General features: G+C 45.6%; 1 protein-coding gene across 2 annotated transcripts in view; it reads right to left on the reverse strand.

Annotated features, from left to right (window-relative positions):
* The window catches only part of CHST8 (carbohydrate sulfotransferase 8), a 176,681-nt gene that overhangs the window by 134,717 nt on the left and 17,844 nt on the right, over positions 1-24,120 (reverse strand). The window lies entirely within an intron of this gene.

A 24,120-nucleotide genomic window follows, 5' to 3' on the forward strand; every position in this document is an offset into this window, starting at 1 on the left:
TCTCTTTACACAGGCAAATTCAGCTTTATTTTCTATTTAAATTATGGCAGACCTTAACTGCGTATTTTTATTATTTTTTCCCTTAAACTTTTCTCACCCCATTAAAAGTAAAATGAAAAGAAAATGGCAGGACATTGTTCCGCACTAGGAAATCCAAATCCCTATGGGTCCTTGTGCAGGTTCATCTGTGCCTGTGGTGTGCACGTGTATGTTGTATGGATAGACTTTTTGTACGCATATTTATTATATATCTATTTTTAAGGGTCAAATGCAAACTGTAAAGCCCTAGGGGAGTCAGATTAGGGAAGGAGGATTAGACTTCAAAGCCACTGTGTTACAGTTCCACACGTTGTAGTTACAAGCAAACAGTTAGGGAACACCAACCACCCTCTCTCTGCTTCGCTACAGAATTTGTTTGCACTAAATAGTCAAGGGTTTGGATAAATGGGTGCTTTGAACCAAATCTACCTGTGGCAAGGCTGGTACACCACCAGAATGAGACCATCATTTTGTAAAACTGCCCAGTCAGAGCTTTTCTAAGAATATATAATATTCTTATATATATAATATATAATATATAATATATAATATAATATATAATATATAATATTCTTATATATAATATCCCTGATATAAGCATTTCCCATTCTGTAGCCTACTCATGCTCCCTGCCTGTCCCCGGGGAGCAGGACGCCCCAGCCTGGTTTTACAGGACAGGCAGGAGGCAAGTGTCTCTGCCCAGGATTCTCCAGAAGGGCGGTGAGGGAGTGGAAGGGCCTCCCAGCCCCCAGGATGGGGCCGGCAGCACGGGGAATGCCCCGGCAGCTGGTGGGACGGAGAGCTGGCAAGGAACGCCTGATCGTCGTTTGAGAGACAGCAGCTTAAAAACATCCACTCTCAAGTAACAAGGGGTTTATATTTGCTTAATGCGGAGTTTTAAGGTCATTTTTTGAATGAATTATACCCTTGAGCAAATATGGGTTTCTAAAACAATTATCATTAGCTTAAAATGCTAAACCATTTCCCCTGGTTTTGATTTGTTGAAATGTTTTTGTTTGAAGTAGAGGCAGCATCAAGAAAGAAGATCCCTAGCCAGTTCTTAATTAGCGGGAGAAATGCTACAGGAGCAGTTTTTAACAGTTCCAATGTTTACAGTGTTCCACATCCTATAGGACAGCTGGGTTCAGGGTCACCTAACCCTTTAGGTCAGACACTGCAGTGTCTTCGGGACACCTCAGGATGCAACAGTAAGAAAGCTGGATGGAAGCGTACATTGAAAGAAGAAAAGGCCACGTGCGCTTGGGTGACTCCAAAGAAAGGCTGCTGCTCATGGCCTGTTGCCATTGCACGCCTTTGCCAGGAGGGAATATAGAGGGAGTCCGAGAAGGAAAAAGAATGAGAAGCTCTTTCCTCTCAACAAAATTATTACCTCTCAACAAAACACAAACTTCAGAGATCTTTAAATTATGGGTCTAGGCTTTTCCCCTCCCTCTTCTCCTGTAATTATTTTTTCAATCAGTTGACTTTAATTAACGTGTCCTAGGAGAGCAAACCCGGCGAATGGGAACGGCTGCTTTATGCGTGCTGAGCGTGTGTGTCCCCAGCCCTGCCAGGCTGGTCCCGGGCTTCGGCAGCAGAGGAACGCTGGAAGCAGATAGCGCTGACCCATAAATGTCAACCAAGTGTCCTCATTAAGGAAATATTTGAAAATATCGTTTACACTCAAATCACATAATTTTAAAGATGGATGAAATTAAAAACCTCCAAAACCCTTAGTGGAGCATCAGCTAACAGTTTCTTCAGGCAGTAATTCCTCGGGCACGTGAGGGAGAGAGGGACGCTGTGTGTGGGAGCTTTGGATTGATCCATGCAGAGCCCTGGCATCTGGGAGGCAGAACTGGGACAAATCCAAAGCCTTCAACTTACACTTTGGATTTGCAGTCACATACCTTAACCGTGCTCTTTACAATGGGCAATAATGTATTTTTATAATTCTTATTAGTATTACTGAGAGTGCAAGAAGATAAGGTTGCAACAGCTTCCAATCTAAACTCCATTTTCAGCTGCCCTGAACTTATTAAACAGATGGAAGAGTGGTTCACTAGAACGTACAATAATGAATTGAAACATCTAACTTTTAATTTATTCTTCCTTTATACATTTTTGGGGTGGATAAAACTCCAAGGTATCAATATGTTTTTCTGCGCTTTCCTATTACCAGGGTATGTGAATGCTCTGCCCTTGAAAGCAGCAGAAGTATGTGTTTGCGTGGATAATAATTAGCACTCAGATAGCACTTTCCAATTCAAAGAGATTCATTAATCACCATAGTACTCCTGTGAATTGTGGGGTGAGGAAGTATTGGTGTTGGGTAGGAGAATAGGTGTTGCATCATTAAAGCAAGCCCTTTAAGGAAAAAAAGTTTTAGCTAAAAATCATCCAAATATGTTTGTGGAAAATACTTGAATATTATAGCAAAATTTTTAGGCACCAAATCTTTGACTTACAGAGAAGCAGGACTAATTCTCCCCTGCTTCCAAGTGGAACTGAAAGACACTGCAAGCCAGTATGATGGGAAAGATTTATTTACATCTTTTGACAGGAGTGGCACTGAAGTAGTGCTCTCTAGGCCTGCTTTTGTGCAGTCAGCCCCTGGGAGCATAATGCCGAACGTTTGTTCTGGGAGCAGTGTGAGGTTATGGTAAGGGCTCAGCACAAGAAAGGCAAAGAGAGAGTTTTCTACCTGCGTCTCTGTGGTTTGACTCCTCATCTCAGATGGGTCAGCCAGGCTGCACTCGGGCTTGTGTCCAAGGGCACCTGGCTGTTTGTTCATCCATGAGCTCTGCGGACACGCCATTCTCTCCCTCGCCTGCTAACACGTCCGTGTGAAGAATGGCAGGGATAAGATCGTAATCTAAGGGCAAGATGTAATTCTTAGGTAGAAACTCAGGGGGTTGCCTTTGGTCCATCTAGAACTGGATCTTTCCCTAACAGCTTCAAAGGAAAGTAAAAAACCCTTGCAGAGCAAAGCGGAGGATAGCTTGCCCCCAGGAAAAGGTCTGTCGATCTTTGGTTGAGGTCACCTTCTTTTTATGTGGGTAGCGTATCTGAGACTGGCCATCTCAGGAAAACACGATGTCAGGGCGTGCGGCTTTCACAGCACTACCAACCACCGCTTTCCGAGAGCGTGGTCACTCGCAGAGAACAGGAGGGATGGGGGGCACAAGACAGCTACAGCCCTTCATTTCTCTCTGGTGGCAGCAGAGAGAACCTGCAGAACCCAAGCCTCCTCACCCTCTGAGCTGGGTGCCGGTGTGCTATCACTGCCCCGGACAGCTGGCGACCAGCCCAGCTAAATTAGCCTGGAGACAAAAGGAACTGTGCCAAGAGGAGAACAGAAGAGGCTCTTTTCCTATGTGGAACCAGGCGTGGAAGGACCAAGGTGGGCCAGAGCCCCGTGAGGCTCCAGCCCGCTGCAGGGCACCCTTAGGCTCTTCCCTCCTGCCCCTCACTGCAGGTGCCAATGCAGCTCCCAGTGCATCAAGGAACGCAAGCTAATGCCAGCATCAGGTTTACATTACCGTATACATCAGAAAGTCAACAAAACACCCAAGTTGTTTGCAAACACCTACTGATTGCTAAATTGGACAATTACAAATCACCTATGAATGAATGTAAATGCCTAGTTCACAGGTACACGGTAAACTTCATTTCTCACGCTGAGCGAGCTTTAGTTGATGGCAGGCTGCTGGTTCCGACTGCAGCCAAAGCCTGCTCCTTATTCAAAGGAGGGCAGCAGCGCCCAGGAATCTTGGCCCTTTGGAAGCAGGGATTGAGGATGCGTGCTGGGGAGTAACCAGGTACTGAGCAGCAGGGATCGGCCTGGGCACGGGCTCCCGCTCTTGCGGTTGCACCACCCTTGGGAGGCAAACTGGGATGTCGGGATGGTGCTGTGGAGCTCTGCGTGGAGGTGCGGCTCCGTGCAGCGCTATCCCGGCTCTCTCTACGGAGAAATGTGGCACTGCACAGGCACAGCCTCGGTGGTGCCTTCGACCTTTGCCAAACCGCCCTCAGTTAACGGCATCCATGGACTCGGGGTGCTGCCAGTTCAGAGGGAGAGGTTTAGAAATGCAGAAGTACTGTTACAAGTCAATCTTTGCCTGACAGAAACAAAACCTACACGGTAAGTTTCAGTGCTGCCCTCGCTGATCTGGGGCAGTTTAACTGGGAGCTGTTGGCAGCTGGGAGCTGTGATGGGCTTTTGTCTTCTACTCTGTATTGTTTCGTGCCTTCTGAAAGGGTACCGTAATGCAGCACTTACTTTGTGCGCTATTAAGATAACTTTACTTAGATTGTGTAATATAGTTAGAGACTGGGATAATGACAGCAGGCAATTAGGTGAATAGAAAAAAAAGGAATACTATTACTACAAGAATATTAGAAAATGGTTTGCTATTATTACTGAAATGATCACTTCGAGATACATTAGCTGGGTCTCTCTGCGTTGTGCGAGCAATGGCAGCTTCTCGTCTCTTGACGTTGAGCCAAGCACACGTTTCCGTGCTTCAGAGCACCTACACGGACAGAAGGCCGTCAGGCACAGGGCCCCAGGGTTTCCCATCACTCAGGTGTCCACTCTCTGCTTTACCCCCGGCTTTGAGATCAGGCTTGTCATGACATTTACAAAAGAAAAAGGATTTATAAACATTATTCATATTCACCGGCAAAACTAACTTTTTATAGCAGTTTTACAAATGCAGGCACTGTACTAGAGGTGAAGATATTAAAAGTCACATTATTCTGTAGCTGCCAGCACTTCTTTTTGGAAATAGGAAATGCAAATGAATCCCAAGTATTATGCCCCAAATCCTTTAACTTCTTTAGCCCAGAAAGAAGCAGGAAACTATTAATCCTGTGGCTGCTTCCATTCACCAAATGTTCATCTTTGGGTGCTGGATTTTGTGTCGCTATATTCCTGCTCATGTCTCAATAGAACAAAAACTTGGATTTTTTCCTGAGATTTGGAAAGAACAAATTTTGTCCAGCTGATATTTCAAATCAAAACATTTTGTCTGGCTTACTTCAACTTCATATGTAATTACGTTCTTCTTTGTGTAATAACTGTAATAAGTGTTATATAAGTATTTTGAAAAATAAGTATTTTGAAGAAGGGTGAAATAAGAAGTTTTTAGTTGAATCTGTTCAAAATGGCCTGCCCCTGAAGTCTCCCCAAAATTATTTCCTGAAAGAAATCTGGATTCGTATTTTTCCTTCATATGGGTAAAGGAATTGAACCTGCTTCGATGAAATCAGGAGTGCAGTTAAAGGTTCCTCTGACTGACAAATCCTTGGAGATCACTAGTGAACTACTGGCATGGAGAGAGGTGGCTCAGCCTTCCCACCTCTCTGTCCCCCGACCCCTGTCTGAGGGATGATGGTGACTGCCGGCAGCCCCGACGCTGTGTCCTGAGCCGCCCTCCGCGCTGCTGGGCACAGGGAGCAGTTGAGCAGTTTGCGTTGGGGCAGCGAAGCATTCCTGCCCTCTGTGCTTTCCCGCAGCACGACCCCGAGCTCTCCCTCTCCTTATGAACCGCTCGCAGGGGCAGGAACTGGTGCGCGGTGAACGGGCCCCGCTGCCCTGCCCGAGGAGCTGGCACCTCCTCCTCCCTGCAGCTGAACTAGTCTCTTCTGTGTCCCAGCCATCCCGAACCACCGTGCTGGGCCGAGCACCCCTGCTACGTGCCACCCAGCGCACACCAGCACCGTGGTAGGAAATTAGGTAGAATTTACTGCCTTTTAACACCTCTGTTCTCCACTCACTGATGCCATTGCACGTCTTGGCTTTCAGCATCTCCTCCAATTACGCAACGTGGGGACTTCTCGACAGGAGGAGAATCCTGAAAATTACAGGATCCTCTTTTGCTCACAAATATACACAAATCCATATTCTGCAAAAAGTGGGGAAAAGGGGGTTTAAAGGCTTTTTCTTATTCAGGTGGAAACTTGTTTTGTCAGGTATCAGTGGGTGCAGTTCTCCTCTGTTATGTATACCAGTTTTGTCCTTTGGACCTGCGCACCACTAGAATGTATGTCAATCTACGAAACATGCCAAACCTGAATTTTGACATAACTGCAAAAAGCTATGATACTGATTTATGTGGCTGAAGTCAGAGTGATAACGTATGGCCCCTTTTTCCCATTCCGACCCCCCCCGCCGGCAAAGCTGCTAAAGCTGCCCTTCTTGTTTCCATCACATTGCAACGGGAAGCGGGCACTTCTGGTTTCCACTTTCATCTACAATTTAAGACCAAAAGGGACAGCACTCAGTAAACAACCAAAATAATCCTTTCAAAGTCGAGAAGATTTCTTTCCTATCTTTCTGGGTGCAAATTGTAGCAGGAGTCATGTGTTACTAATCTTCTCAGTACTGCAGCGGGTCCTTAGCAAGTTAATACACACACCTCTCCAAGATCCTCCAGGGCTTATAATGCTACTCCTAAGCTAAAACATAATCTCTAAAAGCAGTTTGCATTTGAAATGAAATTTTTTTTCTTTACTTTGTTTCAGATTGACATCTGACAGGAGCTGTGTGGTGACAGTGTAAATAGCGAGTGTCAGTAATGAACTTGTCCAGCTTCCTGCCACCCCGAGCGGAAGGCAGGCGATGCGCACGGCAGGTCTCCCCGCAGGCAGCCCAGCCCTCCCAGGCTCTGCCTGGCACCAGCGTTTATGGCAATATTGTCCCGCCTACAATACATCATGTAGAAAACTGCGGAAAGTAATGAACTCTCTTGTAAAATACAGCAGAAAAGTTCCTAGTTTATCAGGTGCCCACTTGGTTCTAGTTAAAGCCTGGGTTGAAACGCTTCCCTCTCCCTCCACTTGCTTCAATCTCTCTTCTACTTAAAGTAACTATGATGTTTTCAAAGGCTTTTTCAGATGATTGCACCCTCGTGTGACAATGGTGGTTGCACATCTCTGAAATAATCTTCTGCAGTTGCCCCGAAGGTGCTTCCTTTGTCTCTTCTATAGGTTTCCCGGCTATTCCGAACAAAAACGCCTTCTTTCGGAGGACAGGACACACCTGGCATAAGCGGGACTTCCAGAGGTACCAAACAAGTAACTACCTCGGACATATTCCCTCCTTGATGTCAGTATGAAGCAAATGTACATTGGAGTTTGCTTTTATAAATTAATTTTTCTGTGCAGTTTTAGATGGGTAAGATTACAGAGCTTAAAGACTTCATGAACTGCTTTTATATATATAAAAATATAAACTTAAACAATATGTTCCTACCCCTTGGCTAAAACCTCACATGCCAAACCTTTCGACATGAGATTTTAAATACATTTTTATAACAACAAGTAGCTTTATGTGTATGCATGTGTGGGGCCCTGTCCTCCAACATTATGGCTTAAGTTTGTGCCGTATGTAAGATGGTTCATGTAATAAGGTGTAGAGATTCATGACTCCTCAATGTTATTTCCTTTTCCTAAAAGTATTTGAAGTGGAGATTCTTCGTCTGGGAGTCCTAAGCAAGCAAGCAAAACAGGAAAACTGTGCAGTGGTCCCTGTAAGCTAGGAATTAGAAACCTTTGTCACGAGTGAGGGTGGTTTTAATTCCACACTTGTGGAAACAAAACACAGGAAAATTTCTGCAAAAGCCGAACGAAAACAGCCTCCTGGCTCACGCTGCGTCTGGCTCATTGTGATGCTACTATGGTTACCTCAGGAAGGAGAAAATAGCCCTCGTAACCTTGACATGGAACATCTTGCTGTGGCGGTGGAGTGGGTTCCTTTATTGACTCGAGCAACTTTTGTAACGACGTACATCTGACTGTTTTCACCTAATACTGGCTCTTAATCCTTCTAGCCATGATGACTAATTTGTTTCTTATTGAAATTTTACAAATGCCTTCTCCCTAATGAAAGATCACCATCTGTTTAGTCAAGGTTCTTTTTCCCTTAGACTATGCCCGTATGTCAGACAAGTTGTTTCCTCTTGTCCTTGATTTGGGCAGTTGAAACCCAGCAGCTAATTGAAAGGAGACATTCTGTAAGTAGATCTACTTGGAAAACTAGATCTTTTTTCTTCTCTAAAATGCCTCTTACATTTCCTTTCCAGCTGAAATCCCCCAGGATACTTTGCAAAGCAAACTGAAACAAATATTTGCATTTTATTTTGAAGTGCAATTTCTAAACAAAATGAAATGGGATTTTTGTTTGGCGTTCAGTTGCTGTGTTGCTGGCTGGGTGCGGGGAGGTGTAGGGCTGGCAGGTCCGGAGCAGGGACTGAGCCCCTCCGGCCCACACGCCATGGGGGACCAGCGGGAAGAAGCCCTTCTGCAAGCTGAGAGATCTCCAAGGTGTGTAATAGGGAAGAGAAGTATCTGGGGGCTTTGTGCCATGGTGAGTGAGGAAGGGTGCGTGGGGAGCTGTGGAGATGTGGAGAGGCAGGGCTGGGATGTGGCCGTGAGTTTCTGGGGAAGAAGCAAGCCCAGCGTTTGGGTTGATGGTGCCTGTTTGCCAGTGTTGTACTGGAGCATTGCTTACATTGGGCGGTGAGCATTTGTCCTGCCCTTGCACTCTTGGCTTCTGAAAGTGTTGCATTTTAGCAAGGTCGGCTTTGGGGAAGGGGTGCAGTACCACCTGCGGCTTCAGCACAGCCGTACTTGGAAAGACAGGAGTGCATCTGCCAGCAGAACCACTGGGGGACAGGCATGGTCCCTGTTCAGAAATGGGGCTGTTCACTGGCCGCTGGTTACAGGGACCGTAGAAATGGGAAGACGGGAGATGCAAGGCTGTCTGAAAAAGGACCATAGGTCCCCGTTTACGTAGGGGAGCAGAGACATCAGTATGGACACTGTATAAAGGACTGGGATGCCTACATGCCATGCACTTCTAGTTTTTCCTTATCTGTATGCTAGTGTGCACCGGAATTTCAGAGACTCCAAATTTCAGAGCAGTCAGAGGAACCGTATGGATTTTACAGCAACTACTCAGTAGCCTTTTAAGCATAAGGGGATTTTCAATATTGAGCTGTAATGAGAATCCGGAATAGGCATGAACTCTCTTTAAAATCAGTTCTGTGGCGCTAGTAGAGTGGGAGAATTTTACTATTTGGTTTGCTGTTATTCAATTATTTTTAAGCACCTTTTGTCAGATTTGTAATAAGAACAGATAAGGCAACTAGCTGCTAGGCATACTTGTGTGCTGTAAATATCGGAGATCATTAAATGCCACTGGGAAAGTTCCCGTTGTTACATTGATACTCTATAGGAATGGGATATGCTCTATTGACTCGATGCGTTCGACATCAGGCGCGGTTTGTAACTCCATCCCTTCTCAGCTCCTGCGTTCGGTGAGGCAAAGGCAGATGCAGCCTCAGAACTTCTGTCCTTTCCTCCCTCTTTTTGCTGTACTGCAGACAGGCATCACGATGCCTGCTCCAGGAGATGGAACAATTGTCAAAGCGTTTGTGATGCAGAGGAATCCTCCCAGGGAAGAAGGCGGCTATTCTGGTATTCCCCTCCCCAGCAGCAGTGCTCGGGCTGCGCTGTCGAGACACTTACCAGCATCTTAGTGCTGGTGAATTAGGCTCAGACCACTGAACAGCAAAGAGAATATAAAATCGGGATCTTTTCCTGTTTGGCGTGTCCAGCCCTGTCCCGGGCAGGGCTATTCAAACGCCGGGGGGTGGCTCTCGGGGCTGGCGGTACCACCTTGTCCCTGTGCTGCGCCGTCCCTCCTCTGGGTTGACACCAGCCAAGTTCTGGCTGGGGGAGACGTTACCCCAAACGCGAATATTTGCATTCGTTGCTGCAACTGAGGCATTCGCATTCAAAGGACTTCACTGAAGCTCAGAGAAATTGTTGTTAGTTTTCCAAAGTCACTCACATTTAATGGTTCTGTAAAAGGTACCAAAAGAACTGGGTTTTGGCCGCAGACACTGTGTTGTGTGTCACAGGCAGTAAAAGGAGGGATGAGAAGAAGGTGCAAAGATGACTTGCCTGAATAAGACTTGGTAAGACAAATTTCAGATAGTGCACACACAGAAGCATCAGTATTTGTCCTGGCACCGATAATAAACACCAGAGCTTATCTTGGTTTTTTGTTTGGTTGGTTTTATGGTTCCCATCAATGTAATTATCTGTGCCTCACTATCTTCAGTGTTTCCCCCGTGACACTTGTCTGAAGGAAAGAAGTAATTGCATTGATTTTGTATTTTTTTTTAACATATAGATGTACTGCTGCACAGGGAGGAGTTATGTGATTTACATGAAGTTATTCAGGATATTTCTTAGGAGAGCAACAGCTGATGCTGGCTTTCTCACACTACAGATAAGGACTAATCACGAATTCATTAGTGATAGATGAAATTAAATTACTGCTTTTATGCACTTTTTTTCCAAAGGCTTGATCAAGTATTTTTCTTTTAAATACAAAACCCATATGGAGTAAAATGTGTATTTGAGAGGAGTACTTCCTACTAGTAATATTACTAGGGTAGCGTCACTATTGATATACTGTTAATTCCACAAAGCTTGAAGAACCTTGACTGAAAAAAAGCACATGCCAAAGGTGACCGGTGAGAAGTCAAGGCTGGAGTCAAGGACCGGGGGTCCTGCCATATGCTGTAGGTCTTGTTCCACACCTGCAACCCGCCGAGCACTGCAGCTCTCGTAGCAATTAAGGGATGTCTGATTCTTCTTTCTGCACAGTGTTTGGCAGAGATACGGCTCAAGTTAGTCTGACTGCTTAGCTTTGGATTTTGTTGGCTACATCACTGTAATATCCCTTCTGGACTTTAATTTTCCGATGATAGCACATTGCTAAATGGTTTTCTTGCTCAGTTGTGCCGGTTTGTACTCCACGACTTCACTGGGGTTGCCTAGAGAAACCAAACACATTATGGTCCCGCAGCTTTGGTGCCGGAGCTCCAGCGGCTGGGTGGGCTTATCCCACAGGCACAGCGTGACGGGAAAAAATTAAATATCTGCACTTTCGGATCTAGGGTTTCCTTAAGCTTTCATTAAACTGAGGTGGCAGCAGGTAACGGTTACAAACAGGTCACGGAAAGCAGTGCCAGCGGGGCTGAGTTTTCTGCTTCGCCCAGTGTCAGTTATCCCCAGGGTGAACTACCTCCCCTGGACATGAACCAGTGGGAAGGACGCTTCGCTGACCCGCCCACAGACAGTGCCGGGCACAGAGATTCCACGGCCTCCTCGGACTTTATCAAGAAATTAATCATTTTTATAATCCTTTCTGCTTTTATCACTCTGTAATTACTGACATGATAAAGAAAGCGGTGTGCCTGCGCCGGACTCCCGCACAGGACTCTGGCTTGCCATCCACACTGCGACAGCAACGGCTTCATTCACACCAGGGCGATACAAAGTCTTAACTCCTGGTTCCATCACATTCACTTTTTTTATCAATGACCACGTGTCCAGAAAGCCACCTTAGACATGGTCTGGTGCTTGACAGCTTCTTAAATCCTTCCCTGTCACAAAACTTTCCTACAAAAGCCCAGGTCTGTCCATTTGCAAACCGACTATGCCTCTTAGCCCCAGCTCTGGCGCTGGCAAAACTCTCTGAAGCTTCATTCTGATTATTTGCATTTCCTGCGTTACTCACTAGTGCCTCCCGGCTTCACTTCATACCCTTTCAAGGAGCGTTTCACAGATAGAGAACTCTCCCGTGGAGCAGTGGGAACACTTAGGTTTGCAGCCCGGAGCCCCTCCTTTGCCCCCGCTGCTGAGATTGAGCCCTGGGTGCACCTCCCTCTGCCAGCCCTCCCACCGCCGGAAGAAACTGCCAGGCCCACAGCGCGGAAATATTTGAATTAAGCTATCCGAATTTAAAATCCCAGACCTTAAAAATAAAATAGTTACTGACCTTTTAGCTCATTTATAATTAAAACCCGTTCTAATGTTGTGCATATAAATAATAGATAGCTGTTTTCACAGATCAATGCCTTCTCCTGCTTTATAAGAAACATTTTTAAGTAAAATTACTGTGCCTTTAATAGGAAAATTTGATGTGTTAGCAACTATGGGTTGATCTCTGTACATTTTTCAATTGTAAATTGCACTTTAAAAATGCAAACAATTATTAATATTGATTTGGACTAAAACAATATTGAATTTCAATATATTTCTGGCTCTTTTATGAATTACCCTGCACAGCCAGTGTGATTATGATGAAAGAGTATTTGCACGCTCAATTTCTTTTCAGCAAGAAACCTTGAAGAGTGCTAGTTGTGTTCAGGCTGATAATGATAAACCCATGCATTCAAGGAAAATAAGACTACCTTAAAAATCTCAACCGAAGCATAGCAAATTAATATTTCAGCCTATACGTGCAGTTCTTACATCATGCTAGCTCAACTTTTGTTATTAACAAATACTGAGAATTTAGTTAGATCGCAGCTCAGCGCCTGAGCCCTCTGTTTGGGTTGTGCATCGCATGCAATTACAAGATGATGTCAATCCATCACTGCAATTTCCTGCGACTAAGCAAAGAGACGAATATATTCATGTCCTAGAATGCTATAAGACGCCAATTTATTTAAGTGCCATTAAAACCATGTTTCTATGCTGAGGCTGGGACAAACATTTCATAGCTGTGTTGGCAGAGGGTTTTGAGCATTTCTTTCCATCTCAACTCTAATCTTGAGGCCTGTTTGCTAATTGCTTACGCAGCTACGCCAGCACCTCCCCAGAGGCCGCACCTGGGGGATGGATGCGGCGGTGGCCGTGGGCAGCAAGGTCCCTCCAGCCGAGTGTCCTCATCAGGACACGCAGGAGAAGGGGGCGAGGGGTCCTCCGGGAGCCCTGCCATAGGTGGACAGAATTGTCTGGAAAACAGAAGCCCTTTTCCCTGGGGAAAAGAGGTGTATTGAATCAGGACAAAATGTCAAAGGGAGATTTTTGTAGAAATGGATTTTCAGAAAAATGTAATTTATCGGGCCCTTAAGTGGCGTTTTCATTGTGCTTGGCTGCTAACCGCTTGGACAGCTGTGCAGAAAGCTTGTGACCTGCTGAGGGTTTTCCCGGCGAGCGGGGGGCTCCAATTCCCGCTCCATCCCCTCCCTCTCCCTCCATCGGCCGGCACTGCGGGCCTCCGGCAGCCTGCCTGGAGCGCGCTGAGCCCAGGAGCGCGGAGCAGGCAGCAGCCCGGCGAGCCTTCATTTTGCTTCTCCCAGGGAAAAATGTATTTTTCCAAACTTTTTTTTTTCCACATAGCAAACTTCGGTTCTGTGAAAAGGGCAGCTTCTTACTGAAAATCCTTCTGCTGGAGAATTCCCCAACCAGGTCTTTTTCTGGAGCTTACTCCCACGTAAACTGAAAATAACCCAAACTTGGTGACTTTCCAGTCCTGTTACAAAAGCTAATGTTTTGCTAGAGCCCCTGGAGACGGCCGAGCTGTGCTACTTCTATTAAGAAAAGGCTAGTAGCCAGCCAGCAAGCGTCTGCAGGACTGGTGTGAGTGCTGCTGGCCCTTAATTCAATCATGTGTAATGAATGATTAATAATATTATGGCACTTAACCTTGAATAGCGTTGTAATTTTTTTGATTATGAAATAAAATCCAGAAAGCGTTTATGACGTTTGCTATTTTTAAACCTCATTATTTTGGAGAGCGTCATTCAAGAATTTCGAGCACTTGAAATCAGTAAAACAGAAAAATGAGCTGACGCAGGATTTTTCTTTCCCTGACAGAGGTGCTGGCTGGTGGGATTTCTCCCTCCTGTGGGCAGAGCTGGACAAGTGCCCTCCTGCTCCTTCATTTCACAGGTAATCTTGTTTCGCCGGTTTCTGCTCAGATGCCCATAAATGTATAGTCACCTCTCTGTTATCTCACATTGTAATAGCGTCGTGGGTTCGATTAGAGCGAGTCAGTTTTCTTTGCCAAAGTGGCTTTTTTAACAAAACAGGACCTTTCAGAAAATGGATTCTTTGGTCATAATTTTGTGATCTAAGAGGTGCTTTCCTTGACAAAGTTAAGTTCTGTGTCCTATATTGCCAAAAAGAATACTGTGAATATTACTATACTTATGGAATACATACATTTTGCATGATATATAGTATATCGATACAAAATACTCTTAAGGACTCCATACCCCGGAAAAAAACCTGCTTCAGCTTGACGCAGTAAACGCAGGCCATAAATCTTCTCAGCAGAGAGAAGTCCGGGTTCTAAGAAGGAAGGATATTCTTCCCGTTAATTTTTCCTTAGAATGATCCAGATCCTGCCCGATCTCTACCTACTCTTTAGCTAGATTCATTTTGGATACACAACAGATTTTGTGCCTTCCAGGATGATGGAAGGAGTGCCTTGTGAAATGTTCCTTTCGCAAGGAACTGCTTTCATCATCTTGATTTTAGTTAGTGAATTTTAGCATGTCTCCCAGGGGACGCTGCCTGACACCCTACACTGGTATCAAAATTCATTGAAAGCAACTTCTGGCTCCTGAGCACCTTTCTTTCCAGACTGATGCCTCTACTCATCCTAGCAAGAGAGAAATAGCCAGAGCCTGAAATCTACCTTTTAGTAATTACTGTACGTTCTGCTGCCGCATCAGATGACAGCTCATGCTTGTGTGACTCCAATAGAGGAAAAACAGCGTAGGACTTGAGGAAAATATGTATATTTTTTTTTAAAGTCAAATCAGGCTGCACATTACTTCTATCCTACTCAATTAGCAGTGTGTGGGCTGATCGCTCGCAGTAAGCTGTGGTTAGAAGGGAAACTTAGCTCTGCCGCCCTGGCTGTCACACGTCGCTGGAGAAGTTCAATCGAACAAACTGGAGAAGCCATTAGAGGAACTCCTGTGGTTCCAGATAGCAACGTTCCAGCTCTGCAGCCCTCTTCAGGGCTAACAATCACTGGGGTTTGTGTACGATCACACGGAGAAAATGACAGCTTTGCCTGTAGTCCAGCTTGCTGGGTGTGACGAAGAGCGGCTGGAGCACAGCGTTAGATCCCCCAAATACCCAGGTATGGCACCGGGGTTAATGGACCATTTTAGACTTAATTCTGGACTTTCACAGCTCACAGCCAGCCCCCTCCAGTACTTTTAAAAAAATATTTATTTTTTATTATTTATTTTTACAGACGAATTTTGCATCCCTTTTCAGTAGCATCATGACCGCGTTATTAAATGTTGCATTGCAACACAGGGAGGATCTGAGGCCTCTTCAAACCATTAGCTCTGGTTTAGACACGCTTCCAGCACACACTATGAGAAGAAAGCACTAAAGAGCTTCTTTCCCACATAAGTATAATGTAATTGCAATATCATAATTGTGTGCAAAATATTACTAGAGATCAGTAAAACAGAACAAATTGAGAGCATCAGGACTAACATAAGCAAACTGTGCATCTGATGGCTAATGGTTGTGATGTATTTGTGTTTTAGAGACCTACTGAAACATAAAAAAAAAAAGCTATTTTGGCTCGAACCATTAGTGGTAGCTTATTTGCTGCCTCCGTTTATCTTTTTCTCCTTCTTGCCTCACCCTTTTTTTCCAGTTCTGCCTACGTAGAATAAGCAACTTCCTGTTAAAGTGTTCTAATGTCAAAGACGTTCAAGTGATAACCCAGGGGACCTGGGAGACAAGGCAGGCAAACAGGAACCGCAGGCAGGGCGCAGCGACTGCCTGGCGGAGGAGTTCTCAAGCTGAGTGTACGTGGGCTATTTCTAAACTGCTTTCAAAAGTATCTGAGAAAAGCAGCCTTATTGTCAGAGTCTTGTTTATCTGCAGAGGGATCCAGGCACTCTTAAGAAAAAATTAGGATTCTATCCATCAGGAAAATAAAGAACCCCCCAAAGTGACGCTCTCTCTGGGGTGGTGAAACGGCTGAGCCGTGTCAGCAGCATCCCCTGGCCCTCGCTCCCCCCGCTCTTCCCAGTTTAGCGCTGGAAAGGGTGAAGCTGGGCAAACAGATCCCTTACTGTTAAATGGGGCTTGTATTATATACCTGACCAACTCCTGGCCACTGACTAAACCAGTAAGTCCTAATGATCGATGCCATCTCTGCCCTTCGCGCTGAACACCACTATAAAACTCAAGAGAAGAAAACTCCAGAGAACTGCCCAAGACTGCGAGCGAGATGCTGATGCACGGGGTAGCACAGCGTAAGCAGAGCGTGATGCTCTCTGAGCTGGCTGCTTGTGGCCTGGCTGAGCTGCCCGAGAGTCACCGGAGCCTGCATCTTGCAGGACGAGAAAGGAGAAGAATTAGCAACTGTTTTTTTTCCCTACCTTGTGCTCCTGACTGTGGATTTGCTGCCCTTCCAAATGTTACGACTAATGCATAAAGCGTTGCTCCTCTCCAGACACACAACTTTTCAGTAGCTTGAGACTTAAAAAAAAAGAAGCCATGAATCTGTCTTTGGCTGTAGGTCTCCAGGCACGTAACCTTTACTGTATATGCCATGCTGGCATCCGGCGTCTCGCCTGCGCCGTGCTTACCAGCCGCGCTTACTCGCTGTGTGCGCTGCAGTCCCTCAGACCCCGCTGCATCTGCTCTTTGCCACCCGCCCCCGGAACTGCAGAGCTCGATGGGAACACCATCTCTTGGAGAAACAGCTCAAAAGGGCTCAGGCAATATTTTGCGCTGAATTTCTCTCCTTGGACCTTTATATATCATTGGTGTACCTTTCAAGACACCTCTGGGATTTTCAAACTAATTTTCCATCATCATTAGCGAGAAACTTATCCTCGTGCTTCCTTTCATTAATGTCTAATACAGCAATGAGAAGAAGTGCTGTACATGCACACTCTTTTTAACTTGATGATGCCATATGCAAATAATTAAACAAGGCACAGAAGCAATGGTTAAGAATTCTGCAAAACTTCCTCATTAAACTAAGCAATTATCTGCAAGAAGAGAGACATCTGAACCCTCTCCCCCCACGCTCAGGGTAAAATCTCCACACTTTGCAGATGTTTAATTTTTGCCCAGGAGGAGAAAATTCACATTTAATTACCATCAAGGGTGAGGACAACACGGTGGGTGCATAGATGGTGACGTTCGGTTTGTATCTGTCAATGAGGTGGCTGTGACATCGCATGTCATCTGTTGGGATGCTGGATGCAAGGTCACAGCTCTGTGCAAAGCCAGTGGAAATGTCAATTGAGTTCCAGCGATGTCATGTGCCACTGTGCAAAAAAGCGATTCGTGAAACTCTAGGGCCAGGATTTGCTGTTTGGTGTGGGTACAACTCAAGCAGTGACGACTACTGCCCCTCTCGTCCTGCCTGCTGCATTGCGTTGGCGTGACGGCTTTGAGCTGGGTAGTGAAGTGAACTGAGGAAACGGATTCAGCTGAGAAACAGTCCATCAAAAAAGAACAGCACTGCAAGAAAGTCATATTCGTGGACATAAATACATTTTCAAAACACTAAATCAGATTAAAGCCCTCCATGTCCTGTTCTTGCAGTACAGTTTATCTCTTTAGTCACCTGCACTGTCCCTGTCACTGTAACAGCTGAGATTTTCACAATGTGTAGTTGCGCAAACAACGTTGTTGCTCCCATTTTACAAATGGGAAGCTGGGGCAGAGAAACCCGAAGAACTTGCCTAGAGAAGTGGGAAATCTGTGGACAAAAAGCAGCTGAGTTTGGACTCGCCACAATTCAGGTTAATATTCCAGCTACTGAATCCTCCTCCTTTTCCTTAGTTACTGGCGAATAATGAAAAAGGTAACATGTTTATTTTTTATATAAGAGGAAACTGAATATGCAAATCTGAAAACGGGAACAGATTTTTTTAAACTTACAACCAGAAGGTGTGTAAATCTGCCAAGAACTTCAGTTAAGCAACTGTTTCGCACTAGCTCGGATGTAGGTTAGTGGTTTCAGCAAATACACAGATAATTAGCTGAAACTCCTTTTGTTCTAGCTGACAACATAAAAGCAGTGAGAGAAAGGAGAAACATCACTGGGGAGCAGCGTGGTGTCTTGCAGGGTTTCCAGTGCAGCGTACAGGGGATTACATTCACGAGCTTTCCTGACGCTAATGAAGGGATGTCAGACTGGCAACGCCAAGCCCCGATGTATTCGCTGAAAAGGAACAACACGAGAGGGAGTAGCTCGAATTCCCTTTTCCAGGCCCCGGTGAAGGGTTGCGCAGGGAAGGCCACGTCTATGCAGTCAGGTTTCCTCTTTCGGCGGTGGCAGAGGCTGCTGCGGGGGCAGCTGGTGGCCAAGAGATGGGCAAGCGAGCAGGTTCTGGGGGTTGCCAAGGCACTGGCACAGAAAAGCAGTCTGCCTGTAGGGAAGGGAGTCTAAGCCGGGTAAGTGCAATATATAGCGCTATATTATTATTACCTATTATGTGCAATATATGGCACGTAATAATTACATACAATGTGCAATATACAGCAAGGATGTCACTGCCGTCCCTCTGGAGTGCCCCTGCAGAGAGGGGCTGTGGTCAGTGAGGACTGGGAGGGGAGGGCAGTTACCAGCTTGCAAGTTCCTCTTTTCCTCGCTCCCTCCAACAGCTGGTAACAGATCACTAAAGCACCGTATTAATTTATTGCAAGAGTGAATCCTGTGGTTAACGAGACGTGGATCAATGAGGCACCTCCCAGAATGCAGGAGGTACCTTAACCCAGCTTCTCCCATGGTCACCTTGCATGATATTACGTTAGTAGTAAAGTTACTATTAGTTTTCCGTATTGTGATGGCAAAGCCAAAACTTGCATTGCCATAACAAGAAGTTTTATAACAGAACGAGCAGTGGGTGGGTTCCCCAGTCAGGCCTGCGAGGTGCTGGTGACCGCTGGGAGGTGAGTCCCTGGCAGGTGCTTCCGAGGAGTGAGGTTGGCACTGCAGGGCAATCCCAGTTCTGAAAGGTCTGGAGCGGGCTGGGAGGTGGATGTAAGGTGTGTTCCACAGGCAGCAGCGACAATCAGAAAACCACCACTGGCAAAAGAACTTGCTGAGGTGTCTGTTGCTGCAGCCTTGTTTGCCAAATAAGTTGTCTGTAAACCCTGGCATCATTAAAATTCTCCACGGTGATAACAGCACTTTCCCTGGAACATTTTGTTGAAGCTTGCAAATGGAATTATCTGCTATGACTGCTCTTTTGAGCAGTGTAAATCTTCAACAACAGTCCTAAATAAACCTGTGATATACAGTGCATGGAACACCTATTTTTATAAATATCTCTGCAGAGGAACGCTAGAGGTAGGAAGAATAAATTACAACCAAGAAAATGGCATTTTAAAATGTGCTCTAACCCTGTCTGCGCCTACTCTCTCTTGGCACTGTTCCGCATTAACTTAGCTCCAGCCCCTGGCAAGGCAAAGGTCACAGCTTTTATTTACATAACACAAAGTTTCTAAATAACAACCATTAAAGAAGTGAAGCTTTGCGGTGGGGGGGATGTACGAACAAGAAATAATAGTTTAGCCTCTGTGGCCAGAAAGACATCGGCATTGGGAATAATATGCCATTTCAACAGAGATACATAAACACTATCACCTGAATCCCTGCTGGGGAAATCATATCTTGTTTCAGTTGAGGGACACCAGATTACTTTCTGTTGCCTTATCGGTGCGCAGTGCTCGACACCCCACCATCCCGTCCAGGGAGGTGGTTGAGTCACCATCCCTAGAGGTGTTTAAGAAACGTCTAGATGTGGCACTTCAGGGCACGCTCTAGTGGCAGAGATTGTAGGTTGGTTGGTTGGACTTGATGATCTCAAAGGTCCTTTCTGACCATGAAGATTCTATGATTCATGAAGATTCTATGCACAGGACAGCTGCCTTTCGGCTTTAGGCTGCTCCTCAGAGATCTGAAATGACTTCCCCGAATTTGGGTGCAATCCCAGGCATGGAGTACTTCTAAATCTAATCCCAAACTACTATTGCATGTAAATGTCCACAGCTGAATTTAGTGCCTGGAAAGAGAAGGAGATGTTAAGCACTGGCCCTTTGAGCACCCTCTGTCTTAGCATTTACATCGGCACAGTTTGGGCCAAGTGTTTCGAAAGGACCAGAAAGCTCTGCCACATCCCACCGCTCCAGCTCGGGAGAGTCCGCGTCATCTTGCAGCACCTACAGAACAGGGAACTAGTGTTTCTCCCCTGTTTCACCCCAGCCCTTCTCATTCTAGCGCTGCTCATTTTGGGGAGTTTAGGATGAAAGAATCTGGTCAGGCAGAAGAACCTATAAAGTTGGTGTGAGGTAGTGATGGTCCAGGTGTCTTGTTCTAGACCAAGAAACAAATATAATAGGCCCTATCCAGAAGGAAGAGTTGCGTCGTGGTGTCCAAAGGAGATTCATAACTATAACCCAGCAGAGAGGTTATGCTGCTGCTGTACCGAATTAGCCAATAAAACATGTTATGCTATGCTATCGTGCCTTTAAATAATGCAGAGCAGGTATGACGGATCTAGACATGTGCCATGGAGCTTGTGTCATTTCCCACCTCTCTGGAAGATGACTTCTGTCACCCTGGCAATATAACTCCTACGCAGCTGCTGCGACTGCTAGATGTGCTGCTGCCAGGGGAAAACACACAGCTTTTTAGGCATTGGCCATGGTGAAGGATGACTGGGAAGAAATATAGAATTCATTTTCAGGATCACCTTCTACTCACGGCAAATGAGGAGCACATATGGATGTTTTCATTTTTCACACTACGCTGCTGCCTCATGTGGCCCAGGCTTTGTAACTAGTGTCAACTCAACAGTCGGTTGGTATTCATTACACCAGAACCAGCGCAAGGAATTTCTAAAGACCTTAAGGAAAGCATATTTGGTTTCTCATGCTCGAGGGAAACTTTGGAAAAATCTTAAGAGTGGAAAGAAAATGGGATAAGAATTTTTGACTTTCAATGAGCCATATCTGTACACACACATGTCCTGTGTTACCCTGGTCTAGAAGGACTTTTGGAACTGATGAGACGTGACCAACCCCCGCCGTTTCCCAGAGACAGAGTGGAGCTCTGCTTCTCGTTGGTAATTCAGGGGGAGGGCAGTAATACTTGCATTATACGCTCAGTTAAACGACCCTGCCCACAGGCCGTGCTCCAGCCTGCTCCTGTGGGTGCCAGGGAAGATGCCGCTGTGAGAGAGCAGGTGAAGCAGGTTCTGGTCCCCTCTGTCCTTACAAGCCCCAGCTGGTGGGGATCACCCTTACCACGAGCATTCACAGGCCTTGGTTTGCTGTGTCAGTCCCTCTCCTGTCCCTGCCAAGGCCGCAGGGCAGAGGGAACAGCCCGGAGAGCCGGGAGGGGACACAGCTGGTCTGGGGACCGGCACTGCAAAGGGCCACCCTGTCCTGAGGCGATGGGGGGCTGGGAGAGGCTGCTGGCTGCAGGGTGGAGGAGGGTTTTGGAGAAGAGGCAGGTGGAGAGCATGTTAACGGCAAAACCATGGGAGTAGAGGGCTGAGTTTGCAAAAGGGGAGCTGAGCCCCGCTGGGGGAATAGTGGCTGGACGGTAAAGCTGGTGAGGGAAGAGACCTGCGGGACTCCAAAATAGAAGAGACTCCAGTAGTATGAAGACAAAGGGAGAGGAAGCTGTGGATTTTGGATCCTGACTGCGTCCCACTCAGGTAAATCCCATTCTGTCTCTTTTTTCCTCTCTGTTGTGTGTAGTGAGTGACGTGGCAGGCTCTGCGTTGCCAGGCTCTTGCCACGCGTGCCTCCAAGGTGGTGCCTCCCTGGGAGGGAGGATGCGGTCTCTGCTGCAGGCACGCTGCCCTTTTCGGCCTGGAAAACGTTTTGGAATCTTTTGGGTTGAAAGGTGCAACGCCGATGTATTATTCTCTGCTAAAAGAATACACCCGAGAAAGAATCGATAGCATAGCCTCAACCCATCGCGTCTCGCACGGGAGGCTCCTGGAGCCTGCCCAGTGTTTGTAAAGCATGTGTAAGTGAATGAACACGTTCATTATTAATAATGACACAAACATATGAAAACCTTCTAAATAAATACTTGAAAGAGTACTAAGCCTACTACCAGAATGAAGTCTAAGGGCTCTCAGCAGCAAAACGCAGTAGAAAATTGTGGCTGAAAGGAACAGGTGTTTAAAATGAATGCTTTCAGTGTGCTGGGCTAAAATATAATTCAAACCCATCCAGAAGACGTATAGACTGGCTTTCAGTAGCACAACCCCCTGAAATACCTGTACAAGTAACCTTGTTGTGGATCAGCAAGGCTTATTCTATTTATGAAATCAATAAGTGTAAAGCCCATAGACCATTTTAGTTATCAACCTTTTCTAAATGAGTATCCCAAGCATTTCTAATCACAACCATCTGATTTCCATTATTTTGACCTCCTTCTTCTTTGGCTGGATCAATAATGTCTGATGTAATAATTTATCAACATATACTGGGAAAAATATTGATTCTACTTGTACACATAAGCTGGGAGAAGAATATGTCGGGCTCTCCCTTTACTCTAACTGCCTTTCTAGATTTAAATTAAGCTGCATTCGGTATTTCTATGAAGGATATTAGCACTGAATATAAAAACAAATCACTGTAGCTGAAAGGGACGTTTTACTTGCCCCAGTTCCCCTGGTAGTTTTACAGCACCCATCACTGTGATATCTGTTTTTCACACTCAAATTGCCTTGCGAAGTCTCTCGCCCCTCACCTGTCCCCCTGGCACGTGCCGTCCTGCCTCCTGGGGAGGCTGAAGTTAAGGCCAACTGGAGATTTTACGTAGTTGAGAGATGTGCGATATAGGTGGAAAGCTTTCACGTAAATCCTGGGTGTTTGCAGAAGGATCAAAAGCTTACGTGTGTACCAGGGTACGGGGTAGGATTAGTATTGGGCCACGATACGTTTTTAGGTGCGGGGTTTATTGGTGGCAGTAGTATTTGAAAGAAGGCAATGAAGAAAAGCCGTACGTTGCAATGTGTTCTGTTTTCCAACAGTACTGTGCCTGAGAACTATCAATCGCAATCCATCTACAAAAATCAAACACCTGGCAATCCGGCTAATTTTGTTTCTTGACATCTCTGGAATAATACACCTTGGGGGGAGGAAAATCCAAATGCTACAGCAATGTGCTGAGTCATTAAGTGGAATGAACCACTAGAACCATCCCTTCCTCCAGCAGCCCTGATCTGTCATCAAATTACTTACCTAATGCCTATGTTCTAATAGCCGACTGTAGTTTCTTTTTCATATCCTTTTGTTTCAGCTGAAATGACTTAAAAATTGCAAATGTTTCTCCCCTTAGATGCAAGAGCATAAATCACGAGTAATACTGAGCTCTCTGCCTCATATTGATTCCTTCGTGAACTAAGCCAGATGGGTTCAGATATGAGCATGATCTAATATTCCCCTTAGCTTGATTTATAGATTTCTTTGTGCATTACCTGACCATAAATGAGTCTTGCATTATTTCTTGTGTGCCTGTCAAATTAAAGAAAAATATTCTCGTTGACCTTTAAACCTGGGAGAAAAAAGTGAGTCAGAGACATCTTACTGCATGTATTACAGTGATCTTAGTGCTTACATGCCAATTAAGAGTGTGTGATTATGAAAGAGGTCTAGTAATTTGTGTTATGTGTAATGATTTCATTTTCCTGTAAAGCACGCAGTAGATACACAGACAGGAGCATTAGCTACATTGCAAATAACCCCAGGAGAGAGAAAAAGGGGAGAACAATTTGGCACAATTCATTTCTTAATTTACAAAAACGAGCATTGATTGCAAGAACTGTGTGGTTTTTCTGGAAGAGAACAATGTTCTTTAAAATATGGACAGAGCAAGCAAAAATGCGGAAATGAGTGCCACATAAGGTGTTAATGCCGTTAAAGGGAGCGAGCACCATGAGGTGTTTGCCAGAGACCTCTTCTGTGATCAAAATGAGTTTAACATGTGTGTAAGGTAACGAACAGTGTCTCCTGAACCTGTCATTAGGGCACAACCCTGGGCTCGGGACTTGCAGCCAGGCTCTGGTGGGAGACACCGAGTTTTGTCCGTGCAAGAAGCTCTCGCTTAATCTGAAGGGACCGAGCTCAGCCATCCAGCACCTCCTGCCGCGGTTTTCAAGAGTGTTCTGTAGCCTCATGTGCCTGTTATCTTCTCTGTATTTATTTGTAACTAATGCTCAGAGCTATCAAATCAAGGCATTA

This window comes from Larus michahellis, chromosome 4 (genome assembly GCF_964199755.1).
Source record: "Larus michahellis chromosome 4, bLarMic1.1, whole genome shotgun sequence".
Taxonomy (NCBI): domain Eukaryota; kingdom Metazoa; phylum Chordata; class Aves; order Charadriiformes; family Laridae; genus Larus; species Larus michahellis.